This window comes from Talpa occidentalis, unplaced genomic scaffold (genome assembly GCF_014898055.3).
Source record: "Talpa occidentalis isolate TD23 unplaced genomic scaffold, MPIMG_talOcc4v2.1 talOcc4.9, whole genome shotgun sequence".
NCBI classification, from domain to species: domain Eukaryota; kingdom Metazoa; phylum Chordata; class Mammalia; order Eulipotyphla; family Talpidae; genus Talpa; species Talpa occidentalis.
Window position 1 is genome coordinate 90,651,015 of NW_023605305.1, and position 23,804 is coordinate 90,674,818.

At 38.1% G+C, this 23,804-nt stretch overlaps 1 protein-coding gene across 1 annotated transcript in view; it reads left to right on the forward strand.

Annotated features, from left to right (window-relative positions):
- TENM2 (teneurin transmembrane protein 2) overlaps positions 1-23,804 on the forward strand; it is a 3,493,894-nt gene that overhangs the window by 1,782,883 nt on the left and 1,687,207 nt on the right. The window contains exon 16 of the mRNA XM_054691588.1: positions 16,315-16,356. The gene's annotated coding sequence lies outside the window, so the exon portion shown is untranslated. The remainder of the gene's footprint in view (positions 1-16,314; positions 16,357-23,804) is intronic.

Sequence of the window (23,804 nt, forward strand, 5' to 3'; positions counted from 1 at the left end):
GAAAAGTTTACCTGTCTGTTAGGCTTTGATCTGTCCTACAAAAAGGAAACTTTAAACTACGGAATCATGACATTTGAGAATTGGAAAGGTCCTCAGAGATAATCAAGCCCATTCCCTTTGCTTTAGACTAGATTTGATGTAAAGGAAATTGAACCCTAGAGAAATTAAGTGACCTGCTGAAGGTTACCCATATTATTAATGGCAGGCTTTGGAATAACCATAGAATCTCCTACTACAACTCCGAGTCCAGGGTTCTGACTACTATAATTTGGGTATTTTCTATTGTCCATTTTTAACTTCACTTTGATTCCATTTCTATTGACTAAATTTTCAGGCAAATTGGCTATGCTATCTAGTAGGAGATGAACATATATTTCTCTGAAAAACATTTTAAAAACCATCCTTTTTAGAAAGTATACATGTAATACAAAGGGAAATGAAATGTAACATTTGGGAAATCTTGGATTAAGCATATATGTTTTTAGCAATATAATTCTTATGCTTATAGTAGATGAGTTTAAAAATGAATTTGAGTTATTTGGAATATCCAAGACCACTTCTAAAGTTACAGAATTCAATAGCACAGTAAAATTGTCTGGCATCTCCTATGTTTCCTTTCTTTCCTATTTAGCAAAAAAATATAATTTAGTATTGTTGTTTAGACTATAAAGTTGATCCGTATCTTCTGGCTTGGAAAATACCTCACATTTACTTAGTACTTACTATGTGTCAGACATAGTTTAAGTATCTCGTGCTCTCGAACCTCATGGAGTAAGTTTTTCTATGACCATTTGCCAGAAGAGAAAACTGAGCCTTAGAGAAATATTTTGTCCAAGGTTACAAAGCTATTAAGGGTTAAAGCAAGTCAAAGGAGGCAACCTAACAGCAGGATCCCAGACAGCAAGTGTAAGTTTATGATCCTGTATAAGACATGGTCTCTAAGGGAAGTGCTATCAGTAAATGAAACTCTCATTTGTTTCTCTGTATTTCTTACCTTGTGGGCCCTGCCAATAATCAGCAGGCCACTGGAAGTATTCAAACAGATGATAGTCATCTGTCAAAGATATGGCTATGAATTCAAAGAGTCTATGCATTTTGGATTCCTTGGGAAATAAATTTCACTAGTTATTGAGAATAACTTTTAAAGGGTTTTAAGTTAGATAAAGGTTTTATAGGTGTGTTGCCAATGTTTTAAAATTAGGGGGTATGCTGTTATTGTTCAAATAGCGTTTCAAAGGCACATATTTCTCTCCCTATCACTCCCTTTTGTTTAGCTTTTATTGATTGCAGCAAGGCAGAGTAGTTATAAGAATGCTGTCATTTGAAAACAGGGCATCAAAATATTGGCATCTTTAGATGCCTTCTGAAAAAATATAGTTAGTAGTATTTAGTCTGGACTCTCACTATCTCCCACAGCAGCAATTGAGGCAAGGGCTTATGTGTAGATAGTTTTTTTAGAGAAATAAAGGGAATAGTGAATGGAGTAGTGGAACACAGAAAGAAAAAACAAGTCTACTTGTCAAGTTGGCCACAGAGCTCAGTGGCTGTAGAGATAGAATTTATCTCACCTCTGACCTTCTGAATAGCCGGATGAAAGCCATCTCAGAACTCTTCACCTGGGGCAAGAAAGAGGAAGCGTTTGCTCACCTGCATTTGTTTTCTATTGTCAGGTTCCTTGCACTTTGAGTTTGCACAAATATGAACACTGAGATAGTTCCCACAGGCTCTTCACTTTGCATTCAGAGAGGCCATAGGACAAAAAGCAGGAGGAATACCAATGTGAGCTCAGAGTAAATTCCCATCTGGTTGTGTCTGCCCAAGGCTGGTCAAGCCCTGATCAGTTGGTCATTATGGAACAAGAGAGAGGAATAGAAGAGAGGTCCCCTTTGAGGACGTATTACACCTGCCAATTATATTCTTTATTCAATCTTTCTGATAGAGAAGCACATGCAGCAAAACAGGAAGATAATCTGCAGTTTCAGAACAGTAGGTACACTGAAGTTTAGAGCATGGCTTACTTAAACTCAGAACTAACTAGGTATGTGTTCAAATTAGTTAAAAAAGCCATGGGGAAAAGAAAGCCTTATAAACTCATGGGATTATAGAGATGGAAAGGATCATAAAATGTCACACAGTCCATATGCTGCCCTGAAGCATTAATTCACAACATATTTTATTGTCTTAACATTTAAATATAGTCAATTGGCACAATTTTCAGAGTAAAGTTTTACTTTCTTGATAAGGTATCAGAGCTGGCTGCTGGAGTCCTAGAGTAAATTCTGAAAGTTATTCTTGTGTGGTGGGCTCATCAGAACTCAATAGATAAGTAAGGATACATGAACAAGATCACTGCACATACGTTTTCCAATGAAGAGTTTGTATGCTCTTTAGTTTAAAGATGAGCTCACAGTAAAAGAGGTTCTTAATCTTTTTTTTTAAACCTTGATCTCTTGATTTAAATGAATTCATCATCTCTGCTTACGCTTCGGTGGCTTATAAACATTTCGTCTGAAATCTCTTCTAGATATGTTTAACTGCCTCCTTTTTGGAACCTTGTTCTTGGAATTTTTTATTGCAGTCTATATCAAGCAAAGCACATACAGACCTGTGTACAACTATTATATGTCCCTGTCTCTGTGTATGTGCACTTACGAACAAATATGCATTAGCTGCCATTGTGGCTTAATTTCTAAATATGCACCCTAAGAACATCCAATGTATTTCTATCAGCTCAGTAAACTCAGTGGAAAAGAACATGCTAGTTCTAGAAGAATGGCCAGGAAACATTCTGCTTTGTTGTTTTGATACTTACTTCTTGTGGCTGGGAAGATAGAATGTTCCAGTCAGCTAGGACTGGCATATGCTGATGCTTAGAAGAGGGGTCCCCTCCTTCCTAACTACATAGACTGATGGAGCAATCATTAAAAGTAAATCTGACCATTGTGACCAAAAGGAAAAATGTTGAGGTGATAAAAATAGTGTATGTAACTTCCATGTTTTTGTTATGGCATTTGTGAGTCCAGAAAATCTGTCTCATCTCCCTGGTCCAGAAACCTGTTGAGGGCAGAGGCTGTTTTTGATGCTATCAGCTATCAGAGATCCTGGCAGTCCATGTTGATTAAAAATTGAGCTGATTGCAGGTCTTCAAATTAAAGCTATTCCACCAGTGTTATTTGGTTCTGTTTATTTAAGAACAAATCTTGTATTTTCAAACTATATATGAAAAGAGAAACCATCATATAGTTCATATTATATCTCATAAAATAGATCCATAATCAGTAGATCTAGCCAGTGGATAATATCAAAAGCTTAAGAAAAACAGTATGCATAACACTTGAAATCTGCTTCCATTTTATCCCCAAAACATTTGGTGATCGGTAGTAATTCTGCAGATTTTTATGCTTGTAAATAAAGTAAATGTGCAAATTAATAAAATTTTATCATGTTTCATTGTGAATAATGAATAGCTATAAAAAGGAATAGTTTTACAGTGAGAAACTGGATTGGCTACATTTTAAGCATTTCAACACAAACAGAAATGGAAATCCACTAATACAAGGTCTACGTGTTTTTCTTCATGTCTAATCTGTTACAGAAAGCAAAACTGGAATGTGGTTAAAGAAAATGAAGGCTATTGAGTGCATATGCATATGTGGACATCCTACCATCACATCTTACCTGTCACTCACATGCGAATAAAATCTTATCTCCTGCTTTAAAAGAAAAAATTTCCAAAGTGCTGAAACCATTTTACACAATTCATGGTGAATGTAAAAATAACCTACAATAGGGTCTTATGCCAAATTAGGCAGCACTTTAGAGAAGCAGGGAATAAAGGCTCAAAGTGAGAGGGAGCTAGGAGGGAGCATTCTCCTCCTTGTCAGCATAATTGGTTCATTAAATGGAAGGAGAGAAGGGGAAGAGATAAAATGGGTGGAGAGTTCCCACTATTAAATATGTATTGCACAACGTCTCTCTCAACTTGCTGTGCAGCATCACGGCTGATGTACACACCCTAATAAGGAACAGAGTGAATAGGGAGCTGGACTCCCGATTGTTCAATTCTGGCTTTTTCCACTGATAAAGAGGAGGGTGCACTGGTTGCTTAATGCCGGGGATCAGGCCCTTAAGCCAAGCAAAGAGAAGAGAAAGGGCTGATTAAAGCCACAGCAGTCAAGACCTTTGTGCTGTTGTGATGGGTGGGTGTATATAGATATACGCCTGTCTAAAGAGCACATATGTGAGCAGTGGAGTGCTGTGAGCAAGCCTCTGGATGAATAGTGCCATTCTAAACATAAGTCATTATTAGTAGCCAACATAAATAGGTTGGCCTGTCATGGGGTTAAGATCTGTGATCCACTGAGACTTGCTACTCTTCAGAGCAAGGAGCTGCAGCTGCTTTGTAACAGAAAAATCTGTCTTGAGGACACATCCAAGGGTCCATGGAAAAGTGGTTGTTCATCGAAGTGGTCTTTAATTAAAACGGTTGTTGTAGAAAGAAGGTTGTCAATCGGAGGTGACCCTCGGATTGAGTTTTGATCTCCAACTAACTGTTCAGTTTTATTCACGGGACAAAGAGTCAGGAGGGAACCAGAGGGAATAATATCAAGGCAGGAGACACATTTACTTGTGATGTGTAAAATCATAAAGGGTTCAAAGTTTGGGTTTTGGTTCAAATAAAATCCCAAGAGTTCAGATGGTTCTCTAAACCCTCTGAAGCTCATCAATGCACAGAATCAGCTGAAAGAAATCTCGAAAAAGCAAAATGGTCCTCAGAATGTTTGGCCACTTCACTAACAAACCTGGACAGAAAAATAGCTTCAGCAATTTAGGCAAGTCCAGCCAGATGATGAGGAAAAGTTTGTCTTAAATGCCCTGAAGGTCACTGTCCCAGATTTAGCTACTATTCACACCCCCCCCTAAAAAAATAAGAGTATGAATGAAGGCACACAGGGAGAACACAACATTTAAAATAGATATCTTTAGGAAACAAACAAACAAAAAATAAAAGGTCTGAATGAGTTACAAAAAATTGAAACTAGAAAATAAAACCACAGAAACCCAAGATTTGGCTTACGATTTTGTGCAACAACATTATCACCCAAACCATATTCTGTCTTCCATATTTCCTGAAATTTCCCCTCTCAGAATAGAAGCTTAAAAAAAATAAAGCTGGAAAAATTCGGAGGGAAGAATGAGTCTCAATTTATATAGCAGTCTCCTCCCATTGCATCCCACCACCCTGAGACCCAAACATTCTGTGAAGATGGAGAATGGATCGTGAGCAATTCTGAGTGCTGGAGTTTCATCTCTTTGCATCCTTTTATTGTTATTTGTGATGTGATCCTCTTTTACATCCTTGGTACACACTTTATTTTGACTACCCAAGATTTCTCAACCAAGGATTTCTTTGAGGCGTTTTTTCCTCATTCAGTCAGAAATATGCAGTTATCATTTCTAACTGTCAACAACTCATAGTTTCAGAGAATAGAAAGCTTCATGTTTTTTTCTTGAAATAGACTTTTTGGCGAGAAAAATGTACTGATAAAAATTACAGCATAATATCCAATTCATGAAAGGGAATCCCTAAGGTGGGGGAGGGGATCTTTAAATGCCATGAAGTGGAATTTAAAGGTTAAGTGAAGACTTAGTAGGTTCTTGGAAACTGCAACTTTATGTGAAGCACCACAGTGACTGCAGGACCTCAGCTAACATCATTTTGTTCAAAGTCCTGCAAAATCTCATCTGCGTTTCTCTCTGGGAAGTGTCCTTGAACTCAGACAGGCTTCACACAAGTGTACCCTCTCCCAAGGACAGCTTTGGCCAAAGACTGGGAGAGGTAGGAAAGCAAACACCTTTACCAACCGCCCTCTTGCACACACCTCAATTTGTGACATCTCTGAAGAGTTAGTATAGCTCCAGACCACACCCTCTCCCTTTTGTTTTAGAGTCAGCTGAAGAGTCCAGACAACTACATTGTCCGTCATCCCTCCTTCTGCCCAATCCTGTCTTCCTCACTTTCTTATAGATGCATTTGTTTTTAAGATTTATTTATGCATATAAGAACGGGGATACAGTCCAGAGAAGTGGGGAGTGAGAGGATTCACCAGAGACAGAGTGGGAACAGAACAGGCATACTGACTGAAATACACTGCTGAGGGGAGCAGCAGGTGAGACAGGAGAGGTCTGCCTTGCTGGTCAGGGATCGAACTTATGCTGCAAAGGCTGCAGATTGTTTCATAGTGCAGTGCTTTAACCCCTTGCACCACCAGGGAGGACCATAGATGCATTTCTTGAGAGCGCTCCCTACTCAGCCTGCATAGTGCTCTCTGTTTCCAAAAAAAAACAATGTAAAAAAGAGTTACATTCTCCAGGGCCTCAGTCAGCTTCCCATAAATACTACTGTTTAGGAGAACAGTGCTGCTGAGAGTAGCTTCCACCTTGCATTCAGAAGAGGAGGGAGTTATGGGGGAACTGAAACCCAGACTGCCTGAGGAAGACTGAATAGAGGTCAGTGGGGGCCTTGGCAATTATGGGTGCATAATAATGGGTCTTAGCATTCTAGAGGAAAATCCTCGCCTCTGTCAGACAAGCTATCATTCCATTTTCACCTTCAACCTGCAAATTTCAAAATCGATCCTTTTTTTTCTATCTGCCCTCCCTGCTGTAGGTACAAAAACATTTCAGAACAAATGTGATCTGATCATTTTCCTATAAATAGAGATCTTAATTATCACATTTATCCATTTTATTTCTTTTGAAAGGTTTTTAGAGGTTGTATATCAATGACATCCCTTCCGAAAGATTTGCATTTGAAAGGCTGTTGTTCAAATTTAATTCACATTTGACACAATGTTTTCTCTGGCAGAGCATTAGGAAGTATCTGAAAATCAGTTTTCAGCAGGCTCTATTTTACATCTCTCTGATCATTTCTTTTTTTTATTAGGAGTATAGTCTATGTGCATTTCGTGAGTGTGTTGTGGAAATGAAAAAAAAATAGAAAATGTTCATATCTTTAATGGAGACCCATTTTGATTTTGAAGTTGCCCATCCTGTATTGTCTTCCACATGGGAGCCAATAGGCACCTGCAGGAAAGTGTGGCTATGGGCTTCCTATACTTTCCAGGGGACAAAAAAAAGCATTAACTCGAAGGGAGACAGGGCCTTGTTGATGGGAGATTCGTGATTAATTTTTCTCTCTGACTCTGCTGCTTCTCAGGCCAGAGAATGCAACTTTCCCCATACCTGGATAGTTTAACGTTTATTTGGCATTTTAAACTCAAATGATTCTCAGTGAAAACTGAGCTTAGACCCCACAAACACAGGCCAGAATGAGGGCTCTCTCTAAGGGGTAACAAGCAACACAGATTTGGCCCAGCTAATGCCATTATCTCAGGAAAAATTACTGTTTGGTTTTGATAGAAGAGACCCCCTTCTGGAGGAGAGCTGTCCAGTAAGGAGATGAGAGGTGTCTGTAATTAGCAACTATTTACTTTGTATGTTGCTCTCAAATTGGGAAATCTTTTGTCCCCATGGTGAGATTCCCCTGTCCCCAAAAGACAGCCGCCAAATTCAGATGCAAATGCAGGGTGCAGAGTAAACTGCAGAAAGGTAAGCACTGTCTCCCCATCATTGCTCGTTTTATAGGTTTTGTCAGTTTCTGAAAAACGGTGGAGGATAATTGGGCTGAGATGTAAAGCCACACTCGGCTGTTCCAAGGAACAAAGAAAGACAGCTTTAGCCCACAAGGCCATATTTTGTGAAACACAGTCTTCCTTTTTAATAATGAGCAGATACACAGTGCTCCTTTCTCAGCTCTGAAAAATCTGTAGTTTTCCCCCTGCAATGTTGTACAAGGCATTTAAACTGGAGCCATTTGTAATGCAGTGGTCGGTCTCATTGAACAAGGAGAGCCTACACTTGTTATCTTAACGAAAGGCGAATGATTGGAGCGCTCTGGCGTGGCCGTGGAGAGGCGCAATATCCTTCCAGCATATTTGACCTTATGACGATAGCATCAGAAACAGCGATAGCAAATAATCAAGACCCAGAAGCTGCCATCCCAGCTACTATCGTGATCTTCTGGATGTATTCAGTGTTTCCTGTTTAGAAGTGGGCAAATATTTGTCAAGAAATATAAATATGAAAATCTGACTGTGGAATTCAGGTCACACCTAGAAGACAGAACATGTAGGCAGTGCTTCCCCGGGGACTCATAAACATGTTGCCATAAAGAAAACGCATTTCCCATGCAAGCTGGGCCATCCTGCCTCACTGTCAGCACTATGGCTTTGCCAAAGGTGACTCCGGTAATACCATCCCCCTCTGTTCTTAACTCTAGGTCTTTTCTAATGTCTCCTCTTTTCTAATGACCTCCCCCCTTCCCCCGTCATTTTTCCCAATAATTTACTTGGTGTCTTCCAAACTACACTCACCAGTCAGAGTGATCTTTAAAGTAGATTTGCTGGGCCTCCCCTGGTGGTGCAGCGGTTGAGCGCTGGGCTGCGAGGCTGCCTGCAGTCTCTGCAGAGCCGGTTCGTTCCTGGCCGCCAGCGAGCTTCCCCCCCAAAAAAAAAAAAAAAATTAAACTAGCTTTGCTGACATCACCTTTTAATAAAAAGTACTTGGGATCAAATCAGAGCCCTTTAACAGAACATGGCATGACCTTTGGTGGGGGCGGAAAAAGGAGGGATTGGGATCAAAATCAGGGGGTTGCAATTGTATGGGGAATATGAAAATAAAAAAAAATTAAAAAATGTTAATAGGGAAAAAAAAAGAACTTGGCGTGACCTGAGCTTGCCTACTACTGATCACTTATCTCCTCTCTGACATCTATTCTCACTTTGCTCCTCAGCCTACTGACTGCTTCCCACCACTCAGCTCTCAAATGATACTGTCCAATTGAAATACTTTTTTTAAAAAAAGATTTATTTATTCATGCATACAATTACTGGCGTACACGCCAGATGTGTGGGCGGGTGAGAGGATTCACCAGAGACGGAGTGGGGAGTAGAACAGGCAGACTGATTGTTTTCTACTTCCTTCTCTTAACTATAAACTTCTTGAAGTCAAGGATTAATTTTCTCTTCCCCACCTCCATTTTGTTCCCTATATCTCCAGAGACTGCTACAGTTCCTGGTACACATCAGGTATTTTGTAAATACTTATTGGATAAGTAAATGATTGTCTATGTTACCGAAGGTGGTGTGTGTGCCCAGTGAAAACAAGGACTGAATCCCGAGTGTGTGAAACAGGGAAACAGTTTTATTATTGACAGGGCACCAAGTAATGGGAGTTCAAGCTCATATCCCCCCTCTGCTGAAGATGAGGGGCTTAGCAGTTTTATAAAATGGTACCTGCTAGGGCCTAGGCAAGGAATGCTAGTTATTTAGGGAAAGAATACAAATCAGCAAAGGGTTTCAGTAACTAGCTGGTGTAGAGGGGGCCTTTCCTATCAAAACCACAGGGTCAATAAATCCAGTTGGTTTCTGTAAAACAAATTCCTTTGTGATTGCCTTGGTTTCTGGAACAGAAATTAAAGATCTTAACAGAACTTACAGGAGAAAATATATTTGCCAAGTACTTTAATTCTTATGCTGCTATATCACCCACATGATCTACTGGATTATAGTCCTACTTTAAATTTTCTCCTTCATTTAGTCAACTGGCAGGATAGAACTTCTTCAACATCCCATCCTGACCTTGTCCACAACACTCTTCTGGGTTCATGAAGTTTCTTCCTCTCCCTTCCTTTGTCTTGTGTATTTCAGTCGGCAAGGGTGAAGCCAAAGTAATGTCATTGAGAGTAGGAGAGGGCATCACAGATGGGAAGGAGAGATAACATATGATGGAGGGCATCAGCATGGTTCCGTGTCTTCTCAAAAGGCTCCTGGCAAAATGAGAGCTGAAACTAACTAAGCAGATGGTGGGAGTCATCTGCTTTTGCAATTCACTTGTTTATGTTTTGCCTGGTTTCCTGTCAATTTCAGCTCTTGAACCCTTATAGGCAGGGTCTTGTCCATGGTTATTAATGGAGGTTGTCGCCTAATGAAGGTTGAGTATTTTATAAGCACTGACTGTTGAGTACTAAATTTTGTTTAGGCAGTGCAGGGACCTTCAGGAAATACATATGATAAACTTGACCTGACCCAATGATGTTTCAAATTAGCAGATGACCTTGAACAGAATTGGCCAGAGTTTCCCATGTACATTTTCTCAAACAGCTTTTACAATACTAATTATGCTAGTGATATCAGGTGGACTCACCATCTGAATGTGAAAAACCAAGCCATTTTTCAATAGTTGAATTGTCCTAAAGCATAGTATCAGTAGGAGCTTTTAACATACAAAGTTCATTCATTCAATTAGCATTTGTTATCATGGACACTTTTTGTTGGAGTATGGGACACAAGGAGGAATAGTCCTTGCCTTTTCACCTCGTGCTATCTAAGCTAGAAAGGTGAACAAAAAGGAAAAAATAAATACACACAACCACTTCTATAGCACAATCAGATTTATTTGTTGAAAAATATGTCTGATACCACATATTGGCATATTCAGTGGTATTTTTAAAACTGCATTTTTTTCTTGGATTAGGGCTTAAGCTGGCAAAAATATGTATTGTTTATAGGTTTTAGCCAACACAAAAGCTTTGAATTTGACCACCATAGGGCAGCCAAGAAATCCAGCAAAACATTGGGCCTCCCTGGTGGCGCAGGGGTTAAAGACATCACTATCAAGCTACTGCAGCCACTGTAGCATGAGTTGGATCCCTGGTTGGCCAGGAAGCAACCCACATGGTGCAGCAGACCTCTCCTGTCTCGCCCACTGCTCCCCTCAGCAGTGTATTTCACTAGATCTGAGTGTTCTGCTTTCCACTCTCTCTGGTGAATCCTCTCACCCTCCCACACCTCTGGCTTACACCCAGTTCTTGTATGCATAAATAAATCTTAAAAAAAAAAAAAAGAAATTCAACCAAACTTTTGGTAAAGCCTTTATACCTATACTATACTTGGGTTTGGTTTACCTATGTTTTCTGTGATAATAAATTCAGAGTATATATTTAAATTTTTTTATTACAAACACAAAATTGCAATTGTTAATATGCTATCACTAAATATTTTAGACTTCTTTTATTGAAGTACTTTTGGTTTGAAACAGGGCTATCACATTGCTATTGTAGGTCAAAGGAAAGTGGCCGGGTAGAGAACAGGTCACTGTCTATGAGTTTTCACCCACACACACAAGTACAAGATCACTCAGACTCAGAAAACAACAATGGGGTTTATTTAACATACAGGGGAAGCAGGGAGTCTCTTGGGCCATAGGCTATCTCACCCCAGTTAGTTTCCACAGTGTCCAAAAGTCCTAAACAAAATGCTGCTCATCCATTATGGTACTGTCCCACCAGCGAGGGCCTTGATTTGTGGAGTACCAGTGAGCAGTAGGCCAGGATCCAATTCACTGCAGCTGGATGCGCTCATAGGTGGGGCCACTGAGATGATGCAGCAGCAGCCCACAGCCACAGTCTAAGGGTCAGGATGAACAGACCTGGAAGCTGGACCAGACAGCAATGGAGGCAGTGGCACTAGGAGGAAATGCTGGATGATCAGCTATGGCTCTTTGTGAATTGTTGTCTCACACCAACAACTCTTTGTGACACCAGACCGAGGGCCTTCAGTGCATCTTTCAGGAGGTGGTAGTGACAGGAACAGAGGCAAGTGCAGCTGCCCATTCATTGCAAAACTCTTCGACTTCCTCTTCAGAGCTCAGCTGCTAGGAGCTGCTTATTTCTTCTTCTTTCTTCTTCAGAGACCAGGTACAGAGTGGGAGCAGTCTGGTCATCCTAAGCTGGCTCCTGCCTTGCTTTATATCCTTTTTCAGGGTCCCCAGCCTAGTTCATACCTGTCTGATTGGGCCACTTGCAACTCCAAGTAACCAACTGGACCATTTTAATTTGGCTGGTGCCCCAGGGAGAGGCTTCCCACAGATAGCTTAGTTAGCATGGGCAGGGAAAAATGCCATTTTTCCAACTGCTCCAGCTGCTTAAGTGACACCAGGAAAATGCCAGTCTTGCCTTGAAGTCCACACTGTGGGGCCCTGGTTTCAGGTTTAAAATACTGTATATGTTTTAGGAGTTATAGGTTCAAACATGTACAAATGTGAATTTTTCATAGTGTACCCACCCCAAAGTCCCAGTATTCCACCACCATGTTCCATTGGGGCCCCTCCTGCCTCTGTTCCCACCCTGCCACCCTCCCCTTCTAGTAACCTTAGTTTTGCAATCAGATGTCAATGGTATTATGGGGTTGGTTTTACCTGACCCTTTGTTTTGTTACTCTATATTCCACATATCGGAGAAACCATCCAGTAGTTGTCTTTTTACTTCTGACTTATTTTGTTTAGCATTATCCTCTGCATTTCCATCTATGTTGTTGATAATCGTAAGAGTTCACCTTTTTTATAGTTGGGTAATATTCCTCTCTGTGTGTGTAGCATTTTTCTAATGCACTCCCCTGCCCTTGGGCACTTAAGTTGTATAAATAGTGTTGTAATGAACATAGGAGTGCATATAGCACTTCAAGTTAGTGTTTTTGCATTCTCAAGTTAAATAGCTAGTAGAATTGCTAGGTTGTGTGGTAGATCAGTGTTAGTAGTCTGAGAAAACTACATATGTTTTCCATAGCGATTGCCTGATCTGCATTCCCACCAACTGTGTATGAGGCTTCCTTTTTCTTCACATCCTTGCCAATGACTTGTTGTTTCAGGTCTTTGTGATATGGGATATACTCACATGTGTGAGATGGAATTTCATTTTTTTCTCCCAGGAATAGAAAACATGAGAAACACTCTGATTTATAAACCATAGAATAGAAACTATGATTTACATGTGAATGTATAAAATGGTGATCATGGATGGACAAAAATGTACATGAGATCATACCAATGTATTAAAATTGTTATCGCATTGGGTAGGTATGTAGACTCGGCAATGCATTTTTGTCAGTATTTGCTATTGTGGTACAAGTTTTTGTGTGGACATGTTTTCAGTTCACATACCTATGTAGATATGTAGGAGTAAAATTGTTGGGTCATATTGATAATCTATGTCTAACCTATTGAGAACTGTCACATTGTTTTCCAAAGTGGCTGTCCTTACTCACCAGTGTATACCATTATAATTTTCTTGACATTCCCTCCAACACTCTTTATTATCTTAATTTTTTATTATAGCTATGTAGGGGGTATGAAGAGTTAATTCACTGAGTTGTGATTTCCATTTACCTAATGGCTAGTGAATTTGAGAAAATGTTTATGTGCTTCTTGGTTATTTGTGTGTCTTCTTCTATACAGATCCTTTGCCCATGTTTAATTGTGTAATTTGTCTTTATATTATTGAGGTATGAGTAATAGATTCAGTACTGAAGCCTCTTATTAGATATATGGTTTGAAAACATTTTCAGTTATTTTTCCTGAGCCAATGATGATTCATATTTCAAAACCCAATATGTGAATTATCTTCAACTTCTTCATAATATTTGTAGAAGAACACAAGATTTCACTTTTAGTGAAATGAATTTCATCTCTTTTTTTGTTGTTGCTTTATTTTGGTGTCATACTTAAGATTTTGACTAGCTCAACATTATGAAAATTTACTCCTACAGTTTCTTCTAGGAGAATTTTAGCAATTATATATTTAGGTTTTTAAAAATCCATTTTGAGTTCAATCTTTATGATATGAGGAAAGGGTCTAAATTCAACCCTTTGGGTGTGGATATCCAGTTATCATAGTACCTTTGTTGAACATTCTGTCTTTTCTTCATTGAATTGTCTTGGTAAATATAAGCTAACTATAAATATAAGGATTTATTTCTGAACTTTCAATTTAATCACATCAATCTGTATGTCTTTTCTTATTCCTGTATCACATTGTCCTGATTATTGCAGGCTTGAAGTAAGTTTTGAAGTAGGGAAGTCTGTGCCCTCATACTCTGTTCTTTTTCAATACTACTTGGCTATTCTGTGTCTCTAACATTTCCATAAGAATTTTAGAATAAACCTCACAATTTTGGCAAAGAATGCTTGGATGTTCCCTTGGATTATTCATCTATAAATCAATTTAGGCAGTATTGACATTTTAAATTATTTTTCCATCCACAAATATGGGATGTCTTCACATTGATTTTTCTTCAATTTCTTATGATAATATTGCATGGTTTTCACTTCTTTTGTTAAATTTATTCCTAGTTTTTATATTTGATGGCATAAATGGAATTGTTTTATTAAATTCATGATTGGATTGTTCATTGTCAGGGTATAGGAATAAAATTGACTTTTACATATTCATTTTATATACCATGATTTTCCCAAATTCATTTTTGAGTTCTAGTAGTTATTTTTAGAGAATTCGTTAGGATTTTTTATATTCAAACTAATATAATTTGTAATTATAAATAATTTCAGTTCTCCAGCTTCAATCATGGGACTGTTTATATATTTTATTGCCTAACTTCTCCAGCCAGAACTAACAGTGGAAGGGTATAGCATTTCGACAACTGTACATGCTTGTTCCTAATCTTAGGGAAGACATTCAGTCTTTGATCATTATGTGTGATCTTAGCAGTGGATATTTTATCAAAACCCTTTGTTAGATTGAAGAATTTCTCTTCTATTTCTAGTTTAATGAAAGTGTGTTGCTTTTTGTCAAATGCTTTCTAAATAACTATAGAAATCACTATGTAGTTTTATTATTTATTCCATTGACATGGTATATGACACTAACTGATTTTCAAAACCCAGCCCACCTTAGAGTTTGTAAATTGTATAATTATTTATATATGTGACTAGATTCAGTTTGCCAATTTATAGAGGGGTTTTGCAACTATATTCATAAAAGATAGCTATACTTTTATTTTCTTGTCCTATCTTTGTATGGTTTTATAGGAAGATAATAATGGCCTCCAGTAGCCTGGAGACTATTTTTTCCTCTTTAATATTTTGGGATGAGTTTATAAAGTTTGGTATTAATTATTTTTAAATGCTTCATAGAATTCATCACTAAAGCTATATAGATCTTTGCTTTTTATTTTTTCATAGGAACTTTTCTAATTACTAATTCAATTTTTGTAGTTTTTATGGGTCTATTGAGATTTCCTACTTTCACTTCTGTTAAGTTTCAGCAGTTTATGTTTTTTAGAAAGTTGTCCTTTTACTCTGAGTTTTCTAGTTTGTTGGTATACAGTTACTGTTGTTTTTGTTTTTTGTTTTTTGTTTTTGGCATACAGTTATTCTTGATAATCCTTTAGGATCCTTTTTATTTTTAAGACCTAGTTGTCATGACCCCTACTTCATTCTTTTTTGAAAATTTATTTTTATTTATGCATACAAGAACTGGGTGCAGGCCAGAGGTGTGGGGGATGAGAGGATTCACCAGAGACAGAGTGGTAAGCAGAACAGGCAGATGGACTGAAATACACTGCTGAGGGGAGCAGCAGGTGGGTCAGGAGAGGTCTGCTGTGCCATGTGGGTTAGCTCCCTGGCTAGGGATCTAAATCGGGCTGCAGTGGCTGCCAATAGCTTGATAGTGCTGAAATTTAACCCCTTGCACCACCAGGGAGGTCCCCATTTCATTCTTATATTTTTATAAAGATTTATTTATGCATACAAGAGGTGGGGTACAAGCCAGAGGTGTGTGTGGGGGGGGGTGATAAGATTCACCAGAGACAGAGTGGGGAACAGAACAAGCAGACTGACCCAACTATACTGCTGAGTAGAGCAGTGGGCGAGGCAGGAGAGGTCTGCTACGCCATGTGGGTTGCTCCCTGGCCAGCTGGGGGATCGAACACGTGCTGCAGAGGCTGCGGACAGCTTCATAGGGTGTGTTTTAACCCCTCGCGCCAACAGGGAGGCCCTCATTTTATTCTTTTTTTATTTTTTAATTTTTTTAAAGATTTATTTATTTATTTATACAAGCACTGGGTATGAAGCAGCGGGTAGCAGGAGAGGTCTGCGTGCCATGTGGGACCCTCCTCTGGTGACCGGGGAGCAGCCGGGGATCGAACCGGCACCGCAGAGGCTGTGGGCAGCTTCACAACCCAGCGCTCAACCGCTATGCCCCTGGGAGGCCCCCCTCATTTCATTCTTGATTGTATTAATTTGAGACATCTTTCTTTTATTCCTGTTCACTATAAAGTTTTTTCAATTTTGTTGACTTGAAAACTACTTTGGTTTTATTGATGTTTTTATTTTTCCTATTTTCTATTTTGTTAAGCCCCACTCTAATCTTTTATATTTTCTTTATCTGTTTGCTTTTAGGTTGAGACATACTCTTCTTTTTCCAGAGACTTCAAGTAGAAGGTAAGCTTTCTTGGATTTTCTTGTGGTCTTCCTTGTTTATTTAATACAAATGGTACAACTGTAAATTTCTTCCTAACTAGATTTAGTTGCATCCATCAGTCGCGGCATGTCGTGTCCTCATTTTTATTCATCTCAAAATATTTTCTAACTGCCGTTGTGATTTCTTCTTGACACATTGCTTATGTTAAAGTGAATTATTCAATTTTAACATATTTGGAGATTTCCCACATTTATTTATGCTACTGATTTCAAATTTAATTCCATTATGGATGGAAACACACTTTGTATAATATGAAGTGTTTTGAATTTATTGAGTCTTATTTTATAGTGTAGCATTATGGTCTATCCTAGAGGATATATGTACTTGAAACAGTACATACTATGTTGGATAGAATGTTCGGGTAGATATTTGTTGGGTCTAATTGGTTGTAATCTTGTTCTATTCTTCCATTTCATTGTTGAATATTGTATATATCTTAGTTGTGCTGACTTTTATGTAAAGTGAGGTTTCAGAGTGTCCATATAGTCTTATTTAATTCCCTATTTCTCATGACTGGTAGTATTGATACTATAGCCACTCCAACACTGACCTAGAGAGGATGAAATGCGGGTAACCTAACCCTGCCACCAGGAGACCATAGTTCTAGACTGGGAGCTTTGGAGAAAGGATGTCCTATGCTCTTGTCTGTACCTATCCTGGTGCATGTGGCTTCCATCAATCTGCACCAAGGATGGGAATAATTCTTAGTTCAAATACCACAGATTCTTACTGTTTTCAACACAGTAGATTTTCTTAAATAAATGGTCTTCATTTACTGTATGCCCTTAGACAATTTTCACAGACTTTATTTGGTTGTTATTGTTGCCTTTATAGTTTTCACTAGTTATGGTTCTTTTACTGGGAAGATGGTCCACAGAGATTCTTGCTTTTCTGTTTTTAAAGTCATTCTCCATTTTACTTTTCAATAAGAAATTTTAGCAATGTACAAAATAATCTTAATGCTATTCATTTTAAAGAAATACACATTTTAGAAGCTATTGTTCAACTGACCCTGCTCATTACAACAGGAAATGTTGTCTTTGTTAAGCCTACTACAAAGAAGGACAGATACATTTTTACTCACTTCTCAAGTTTCATGCATTTCAACCTGACCTGGAATAACCATGGGACTTTTATCAGAGCAAGAGTTAAGACTTGTGTTGCTTTATAAGGTCATTTTTATTGAATAGCTTTGTGTTTTTTCCCATAAATATTTCCGAAATACTACTCCAAGGAAAAAGCTCTTCTTTGTTTGTAGTCTTTATCTTGTTCCATCTTGTAATTTTATATTTACCTTAGTTTAAGGGAGATGAGAAAGTGTATTTTCCAATCCAAAAATTCTAAATTAGCAGATTTAGACTGTAGGCATTTTGCTTTTGAAGGCTGCCCTGACATAATTTATTTTTCACATTTTTATCTGAATGAGTTTCTTGCCCTGTATTTTCAATTGAACTACAGAGGATTGGATTTTTTTTTTATGGCAAACACTGACTTCTGAGAAAATGGGTTAATCACAAGATTTCAAAGCCAAATTATCTTAACATAACTTTTGTGAAGTCTATTGTTGTTGCTTATTAATTTAGCCCAAAATGGTTAAGCTAGTGTTTTTTAACCAAAGTTGATTTTTACCTCCTTAAGGGGATATGTGATGATGTCTATATTCATATTACTTTCACAATGATAGGTATCTAGAGAGTAGAGAAAGGGGTGTTGTTAAATATTGTACAGTACAGAGGAGAGCACACCTTTTAAAAAATCAAAAAATAGTTCAGCACAAAATAGCAGCAGTGCAAAGTTTAAAAAGCTTGATTTAGAGCAAATTAGGTGTTCTGATAACATGCAATGCTGAACTTTATTCTTTAGTGCTAAGAACTAGTAACCAATTCTCAATTTCTGTACCTTTGATATATCTTAGAGATATAGTCATTCTAGATTCATAAATTTGGTAAAATAGTTGGTTTCATGCAGTCCCTAGGATACTTTTCCTTACCTTTCTCCAGGAGATGGTACAAATTAACAACCTCACTGTGATCTAACAAATCATACCAGTGACTTTCCCTAGGGAAATAATTGTTGTCATGCATACGTGTTAACAAACACTCAGCAGGAAAGCACAAATGCAAAATACTTCCAAATAAAAGCAGTGATACTGTCAAAAGAGAAACTCCTGAGTTTCATGCCCAATTCCCCCATTCCTTCTCATAGTCAACTGTCAGTAAACAAATGTCTTTGCCTTCTTCTCTGTCATGGCCAGATTCCAAGCAGTCTTCTGATGCCTTTTGCACCCTGTTTTTTATACCTCTGGGTAGCTCTTCAAATGGATTAAGATCGCCACTGTCACCCTTAGGGTACTGCAGAAATGGTGGCTTGTGACTTCCACGACTGGGCTCCTTTGCTGTCTTGGCTCACTTTCTTGGGAAACTCACTACAGTGTCATCAAGACATGCAAGTCACTTCATTCTAAGGTCCACTTGGCAAGGAACTGAAGCCTCCTGTCAACAACAAGTACAGAATTGCAAGGCGTATAAGTTATTGTGTAAAAAGATTCTCCAGCCCTCTTCAAGTCCATAGGTTGACTGCCTTTTGGTCAATGTCACGATTGCGTCCTCTTGAAGGGGCTAACTATAGCCAGTCTGGAACCTCAGCTGCTTCCAGATTTCTCACCAACAGAATTGCATGAGGTAATTGTTAATCCAAGCTGCTGAGTTTGGGGCTAATTTGTTATATAACAATAGATAACTACTATAAACCCTTTTAAAGTCTCTGAAAGCTATGTATTTTTCTACATCCGCATTGCCAGTATGGTCCAGATCACAATCTTATACTATACTGTCAGAAAACCTGTGAAAAAGAACATTGCTTTTGTCAAACTTCAACACTATGGGCCTCAGCCTAGGCCTTTGGAATTCTCCAAGGTACAGGTATCCACGTAAAATAAATGTTCCATAGCAAAGTTACCTAAGCTCCAGAGAGTTATATTTTAGTGCCCATACACAACCACATGTACATACATACCACACACATATCCATGCTGTGCACATACCACACACACAGAGCTGCAAATTATAGACACACACACAGACACACACACAGACACACACACGTATACATCACAGTCATATATTTTCACCATGATAAGAAAAATCCAGTTGAAAAGACCCGGGTAGTTTTATATGCATCCACATTGGGCCATGTCCTGATGACACTGGATGGTATTCAAGTGGGAGAAAATATCCAGATTTCATCTCTTTATATTCTGTTCTTCTTTATATATATATCCTTTTGTCCTACCCTATAAGCTTTTCAATCAGATAATGTTTTAGACCTTCTCATTCCCTACATTTTCCCTACACATTCCTATTTTCATTTTATTAAATTTCCTGGGAAAGGAAGTTCTTATCAGTGTAAATGGATATAGGTAAAAGCTACTACTTCTATGGTTAGCACATTTTAGCCCTAAATGCAATTGTGTGCATTAAAAATTAGTATCATCTTAGTTCCTGTCACTAATAACATCGAACCCTTCCTCCTGTCTAAGCAGAAATGCCCTTAACTTGGCACTTGTAGCACTAACTTGTAACCACTTTTATGTCCTTTGAGGAACAGTTTGTATCCAGTTAACCATTATATTTGTATTGCCTAACTCAATGATTGGCAAACACTAGATGATTAATACTTGCATTGCTGCCTGAATTAATAAGCTAATCAATTAATTAACTAGATGGATAGGAACAGTATGGCTGACCTTGTTAAACATCTTATTCTCCTCAAGTTCTTTTTCTTCTCTGTCTCTGATTCTAATGTACAGCCTAAGAAAGAATCTTGCCATTTTGTTGTTGCTCAGTGTCCTATCTACAGAGCCTTACATACTTCAGAGATTTCTAATGATACCTACTGGGCCTCCATCAAAGTTATATTATAGCTTAGAATCATATTATTGCCCAAGAAAGTGAAGGTAGAGCATGCTTCTCATAGAACTAACCTCCTCCATGCAATATCTGGAAACTGGCATGACTCTAGCCTGGAACAATAATTTTTATTAACTTTTTGCAAAATAAATAGCAAAGGAGTTTTCTCAAAGATCAAATAGCTTTTATAAAGATCAAGAGAATGTAGGCATTAAAGCAGCACGTTGAGTTGCAGGTGCTCTGTTTACAAGATCCTTCTTTTTTTTTTAATTTTTATTTTATTTATTTATTTATTTATTTTAATAGTAATAGAGGCATGTTTTTATTTATTTATTTATTTGTTTGTTTGTTTATACATGCACCGGGTACAGTCAGAAGTGCGGGAGGGTGAGAGAATTCACCAGAGCCAGAGCGGGGAGCAGAGCAGGTAGAAGGACCGAAGTACACTGCTGAGGGGAGCAGTGGGCGGCAGGAGAGGTCTGTGCGCCATGTGGGACCCTCACCGGTGGCCGGGGATCGAACTGGCGCTGCAGAGGCTGCGGGCAGCTTCGCAACCCAGTGCTCAACCGCTGCGCCACCGGGGAGGCCCAAGATGCCTTCTTTATGACAACACTATGTTGGAAACTTCAGTCCTACAGAATTCCCCCATTTGACCCTCTGCTACATGCTTCTGGCAGGAAGCAGGCATTCTATGTGCTCCAGAGCCAGCTAGAAGTTTCGAAAACGGGATGTCTATAGAACTTTTTTTTTTTAATCTAGTGACTTTTAGAAGTGAATTATCTGTGAGTTTTTCTAAGTAAATGATCCTGTTCTTCCTGCATTCCAAGGCAACAGAGTACCATGTATGTGGTTAAAACTATTGAGTTATCAATTAACCTTCTACTATCAATCTAATAAAGAATTAATGGACTAATTGACCATTTCCTATTTATACTAAATTGAATCCTTCTATTTTCTTCAGTATTGGGGTCCTCTTAAGAGTCAGAATTATTTCAGATTATCATGATACCCATAATTCACTTCAGGAAAAGAAAAAAAGTTCATTTTGCAGTGAATATCTCTTATTCTGCTGAGGAGAAAATTGAATGTGTTACTGCTTAGAAAAATGCTCCTTAAGTAGCACAGTGTGTTAGGATGTTGAATACAGTTTTCCATATAAATGAATGAATAAATGAATGAAGAGTTAAATAATTGCCTTTTCTATTTAGATATTTTACATTTTGCCCGATAGCTGAGTATGATTATTGTCTTTTCAAAATTAAGAAGTTACAGTTGGATCTTTAGAAAACATGGGTTAACTTTCAGAATTTAGGTTCCTAAATCATCCTATGAAATAGATATAAGGGGGAAAATGTTAATCTGAATTTCAGTTCCTTTGATCCACATGTTCATTGATTATGAAGGATGACTTTGTCATTAAATCAACTTGAGTCTGCAGTGTTTCCTACTGTAGGAAGCAGAGCTTGTCACTGTATTCCTGAGCTGAAGATAATTATGCCTAATTTAAAGAATTAGTGTGAGAGTTAAATGTAATTAAAAGAAATAATGTGTTCTTGGAGAAAGTACGAAGCCTACGTTCTCCTGGGCTTTCACTTAGTAACTATTACATATTTATTTTTTATCAATAACTTTAAAACATATTAGCTCTGAAAATAATCTTTATTTTTTAAAAAGTAGTTCTATTTTAACCGTTATGTCCCTAATATTAACATTTCAACATGTAGTCAATACAAAAATTATTAATAATATGTTTGCTTGTGTGTGCACAAGATTTATCTGTGCATCTTGGCACATGCTTTATGTATTTAAAGCACGTCTCAGTTTGAGCTGGTCACATGTGGGTAGTGACTGCCACATAGAACACCAAAGCTCTAGGGCTTAATTCTGAGAGTGGTTCACAGACCAGCAATTTGAGCATCACCCATGAACTTGGTAGAAATGCAGGACCTCAGGCACCTCCTTCAACTAATGAATCAGAACTTGCATTTTACTTATCTGTATAGTTCTTTCATAGATAATGGAACTTTTAAAAATGTTCCTTCTCTAGATAAAGAGACAACTTCAATTACAATAGATTTATGGGTTTGCCACTGTGTACAGCTTGCACGGCACACCTTGGCTTTGCTGATTGGCTCCATTCTGGGTTAGTGTCTTTTCTTCTGACCAGGGGAATTAGTGAAATGGATTTGGCACCTGCTGGGCAGTGGCTTATCCTGTGCCTGTCAATACTGTGTTAGAGATTTTGTGTATATTTTCCATAAAGAGTGCTTTCTTTGCTGGTGGTTCAGCCAATAGTCCTTCCCACGCTGATAGATTCTGTTTGTGACTTAAATTACCCCCACCCAAATGCTGGCTTCAGATACTATGATCATCTAACAGGCCAACCCCATTATTTAGTCCAGTCTCCAGGGCAAAGGAGAAACTCAAGTGTAGGATTATTTCTGTTAACACTTCCTGAATCCATCTGTCATCACTGAGATACTAAGTTTGACTTTTATGTCTTTTTAAAAAATTCTTTCATATCTCTGATGTAATTTCAAGGAATAAGATCTTCTTTTCTATCTCGCAATGCCATTTAAATGAATTTAATTGTTCTTGCTGGAAGGGAAGACTTCTGATTGCCTTACTGCTATGAAGCATAATGAAAAGGGTATGGTCTTGAAGTCATAGCATTTAGAGATTCAACTTACTTCTCAACTACAGAACATGTCTATACCCACACAATACACAAAAACAAAGTCTTGAGAATATTATTTTTAACAATTTGATGATTGACTGGTGTGGTTGTGTCATCAATCCAAACTATCTTAGAGAATGATGACATGGGGATTTGAAATTCCAGGAATTGTTTTAGCCATACTGCATGCATGAGTTTTCAAATGACCAATGGAATCAAATGCATATGGAGCATTTAAACCCTCCAGAATTTTGGTGTTCTTCTAGTGCTTATTTTTCATGATAATTGATTTGTCACAAATTTGATACAGAGCTAGAGATTTTACCTGCATGAAATAGTGATTTCTCCTCCTCTCCTTTGATTTCTGTGATGTAAGACTCAGATACCAATAGGATCAGTCAGTGGAGAGAGAGCAGCTATTTAGACACTGAAGAGATTTATAGTGTTGAGTGAGGACTGGTCAGACTAGGAATGTAGATTTCACATTATATGGATGGTTCAAGGACAAGCACATCCAAGGACAGAGTTATCAGACTCAGCTAATCATAGAGCGGGCAGTAAGGACTGAACCCCTCATGGGAGCTAATAATGGACATATCATAAGATTTTTATTGGTAGAAAAATTACCTACATGATCACATCATTCCATAATACCACAATTTCTCTTTGCATATGAAGACATACTAATAAATGTGGTAAAGGTATGTATATGCATATATTTCCCTATCTCCAAATAGTGTAAACATTATATTGGAACCAATATGTATACCTTGCTCCTCTCCTGAGGGGAGAGGTCCTTATAATCTTCTTTCTCTAAAACCTA